Source organism: Mastomys coucha, unplaced genomic scaffold (genome assembly GCF_008632895.1).
Source record: "Mastomys coucha isolate ucsf_1 unplaced genomic scaffold, UCSF_Mcou_1 pScaffold14, whole genome shotgun sequence".
NCBI lineage: Eukaryota > Metazoa > Chordata > Mammalia > Rodentia > Muridae > Mastomys > Mastomys coucha.
The window spans coordinates 49,000,269-49,005,009 of record NW_022196896.1 but is presented as its reverse complement, the minus strand read 5'-3'; positions in this window follow the sequence as shown (position 1 = coordinate 49,005,009).

Below are 4,741 nucleotides of genomic sequence, written 5' to 3'. Positions count from 1 at the left end.
TATATATATGTATATATTATATATATGGATGGTGTGAGGTTGGCAATAGTCCAACTTATCCTTCCAGAAAATGGAGATTCTTAGGGAATTCAGCATTTTCTGGTTTTATCACTGTCAGGAAAAAAAAATGTTTAAAGGTTGTCAACATAACACTTCAAATTTAGATGATGGGAAAGGGTGTAAATAGTTAGAGACATCCCTCTCCCACTGGATCAGCTTCGGTCTTTCCAGAATGTTCTGAATGCATGTTTTTCATATGTTTTCATTTTTAGAATTTTTTCGCTAATGCCCATCTAGGGATCCTTGTTTAAGTGGTATTCACTGTTATGCTTTTGTACTTGCTGTTGTGTCTCATATTTAGTGAGCACTCAGTAGGTATTTACTGAATGCACAAATGAAGGATGATTTAATAATACAGGGAAAAATTTAAAAAAAAAAAAGAAAGAAAGAAAAGATGACAGCCCTTGTGGTGATTTGAATGAGAATGGACCGCATAGGCTCCTTCACTTCTGTGTTTGGTTCCCAGTTGGCACACCACTTAGAAAGGATTAGGAAGTGTGATTTTATAGGAGAAGGTTTGTCACTGGGGTTGCCTTTGAAGTTTCAAAAGCCCAATGCAGGCTCAGTCTTGTTCTTCCTGTCTCCTGCCTAATGATAAGGATGTAAGCTCTCAGCTACTGCTCCAGAACCATGCCTGTTGGTAGCCATGCTTTCAGCCGTGAAGGTCATGGACTAACTCTTCTAAGACTGTTAGGAAGACCCTAGTTAGATATTTTCTCTTACAAGTTGCCTTGGTCAGTGTGGTGGTTTGTATATCCTTGGTCCAGGGGGTGGCACTATTAGAAGATGTGGCCCTGTTGGAATAGTTTGGTCTTGTGGGAGGAGGTGTGTCACTGTGAGTGTGGGCTTTAAGACCCTCTTTTTAGCTGCTTGGAAGCAGTATTCTGTTAGTAGCCTTCAGATGAATATGTAGAACTCTCAGCTCCTCCTGTACCTTGCCTGTCTGGATGCTGCCATGTTCCCTCCTTGATGATAATGGACTGAATCTCTGAACCTGTAAGCCAGCCCCAATTAAATGTTTCTCTTATAAGAGTTGCTTTGGTCATGGTGTCTGTTCACAGCAGTAAAACCCTAACTAAGACAGTTATAGTATCTCTTCACAGCTATAGAACAGTGACTAAGGCAGGTTATATAAGTTTTAATGACACTTCTTATGATAGTGTTATCAGATTCGACTATAAAATGGCAAAACTGGGAATGTAGATCCATAGTAGATTGCATGCCTAACATGCATGAGGCTTCAGTTTCTATCCCTCAAGTTGAAAAAGAAAAGATTAAAGACACACAAAAATGAAGGTCATAGACACATATTCCTTTGGAGTCTCAAAAAAAAAAAAAAGATCTGTCTTTGAAATGAACAAAATTGGGTACAGAATGAAATCCTACTTTTTATACAAACATTTGTAAAATATATGCTGTAGACTAATCCCAAAGGATCCTAATGTTACAACATGTCATTGACATGTGACAATCTTTCACTTGACATTTTAAAGAGAGTTAAAAATTTCAATATTAGATAAATACATACATGTGTTACTGGAACTAAAGACTTATATAAAGCAGATGTTATCTTGTTTAATGTAGCAAAGATTCAGTGAGTTATTCAATTTTCCATTTATAATATTTAGATGTATCAGGTGTTGGCTCCACATATGAATGGACAAATTGAAATTTAGATTTCTTTTATCCATTTATTCTTAACCTTGTAGAAAAGCTCAATTCATCATATACCAACCAAATTTTAAAGTCAAGGGAGCATTGCCTTCTCCGATCTCACAATGATTTTCATCTAAATATCATAATAGAAGCAAAATAATTGTTATTTTGAACATAGCTTACCTCCACAGATTATTTGTAGTCACCATATTTTATGCTGCTTTTATTTTTAAATCCTTAAATATGAGCCATTCATCATGATCCTGTACTTTTCTATTACCTAAAGTGTTCTTGAGTTCAGCCCTAAATTATAAATTAATTTCATAAAAATTAGCATATTGAAATATACACATAGAGACAAGAAGATATAATGCAGAGAGAGGGCCCCTCTGCACCAAAAAAGACATTGAAAGTCCAAAGGTTTCTTCTACTCTAAAGTGTGCCCCTGAAGTGGAACATAGAAACAGACACAGCCAGATCTATACACATAGAGAGTAAATCTGTCCCAAAGGGTCACGTTATATGAAAGGATACATTGAGTCTAAAAGAATGACACAGTTGCTCACATTATTAGCTGGATGGTCTTTTTTTCCCCTTATGTTTTACATTTTTAATTTCTGTTTTTGGGAAAACTTGTCTCTGAAATCCTTCAGTGAATGATAACCCTGTCAGTCATACACAAGTTATCCTAAATATTTACATTGTGGATTTCACCAGCTAGGATAACCAGATTCTACAATAATGTTTTTGAGTCTGAAAAATTCTAATTCTAATTCAATTTCTATTGTTATCACAAACTAAGTATAAACTACAAATGTATAGGCTACTGTTTCCTTCCAGCGAATAGAGTAGAGCATCAAAAGGCTCCTTGTTATTAAAATAGATGTATCAGTTAGGGATTGTATTGGCTGCAAAACAAACCCAAAAAACCAATGACAACAGATTCATTTTTAACATTTTCACCTGAGAGAGGTTTAGACATAAACAATCCCAGCCTGACAAAGCACCATATCTCTTTATAGTCCCTGATCTTTATATAGTCTTTAGAATGCAGCTCTCTGTCTCTTGCTCACAAGATAGATATTTCAGCTCTAGGCATGGTATCTGTATCTTGAAGAAGGAAGAAATTCCAGGCCATGAGCTTTCCCCCATTCCTGGCTCTCTGAAGTCACCACCCTTTGGCATCTGCTCCTATTGCATTTGTCTAAACATTGTCTCTATGCCAATACCAAGTTGCAAATATAGCTGGAAAACTAAACATGAAATTTGTCATAGTGTCTGTGTACAGAATCCTTGAATATTTTGTTGGCATGATGGGATTAGGCATACTGAGGCTTTGTCCCCCATTCCAGAGAATGCTGGGGCCTGCCAATCAGTCAAGAGAATAAGCATATTAAGGTTTATGCTATACGCAATGTCAATGGTGCAATTAGAAGGGGCAATAGTGTGCTCTGGACCAGGCATAAGAATAGCAAAATGCCAGAGGATTTGAAGGTTTATTCTATGCTAACATAAGGGACATGGTTAGGAAAGAGTAGGGCCCTGAGATAAATTATAGGGACACTTAGCATGGTTGCAAACAATGAATCTCTAAATTCCCCTAAGTCATCACTTTTACTCTGTATATTTTTAGCATTTGTGGCTGAATATTTTTGTAATATGTCAAATAATCCAAATTTGAATGGGCTTGAGGCAGGTCCACATGTCATCAATAATTTCTGGTGCTGATCATGCCACTAATACCACTATGCCCAGGTCTAGAGTGTCATAGTCCATTCCTACTCTAAACTCAAAACATTGTTGCTCCTCTCATCTATGTATTTCCTACTAGTTTAGAAAGCACAGGGTTCTAACTTTATTTCTTGGTGTTACAATAAAATACTTGACAAAAGCAATTTAGGATAGAAAGGGTTTGTGTCAGATCACCAAATTCCAAGGTACAGTCTATTCCTTCTATAAAAAGAAGCTTAAGGTGGAAGGAACTCAGAGTAGCTAGTCACACACAAAGTCGAGAGCAGTATTTCAGCCCACAGAGTCCATTATCAGATGAGACAATTTTGCTTTTTCTCTCCTTAGAAACCAGCTTAGCAGCTTTTGGCACTGTATAAACTAGAAAGGAAGAAATAGGGAACTACTTTAAGATGCTCTCAGACAAAGGTATCTTGAACAATAGTGCCTTACTATGTCTTTATGATATGTAACCAAGAGCAATGTCAAAATATCCTCACCTGTACAACAGTTCCATAATTGTCATGGAGTAGCTAACTACTTTCTGATTGGATTTGCGGCTTGATCCACACAAAGGCATTTTATGCCTGGTACTGTAGTTCTGGTCAAAAGCCCATGAATGAGGAGGTCAGACAGAGATATAGTAGGCTATCCAAATTCAGAAGAAGCACAGTGGGTCTATAATACTGTTTTAAAATAATTTTATGAATATTTATGTTAGGTGACATTCTTAATGTAAGGTGAAGTCTTTTCTTCCCAAACCATGGGGAATCAGGACTCCATGATAGTGGATATTTGCCTTTAGAAATACCTATAGTTTAGGAAGAGTCAAGATGACAGTGTAAATAATATTATACTAATAATATAATAAATAGTCAAGGTCTTTAGAGATTCTCTAGTTCAATGGTTTCTGATGCTGCAACATCAAGGTCATTTAAGCACAGAAGGATATTTTGGGCATTAGGGACCCAACCATCAAGATACAGATGCAGGTTTGTGGTGACTTTCTACCTAGATCTGTTTTGTCATACTCAAAGTCCCAAGGTTGATCTCATGCCTGTACACCAACTGCTGAACCAAGATTTAATTATGTCTTGTTTTTAAAACTGAAGCTTATTATTAAGGATGAAATTAAGTATGAAAGCTCAGGTCAGGATTTTGTAAGAGTCTGCCAGGCTGAACAAACAGCCACAGTGCTTGGGGGATATAATAACAGATGAACGATAATAAATGCACACATGCTTGTACTCAGTTCTTATGTATTGATACATTAATTTATATACAACCTATATATCAT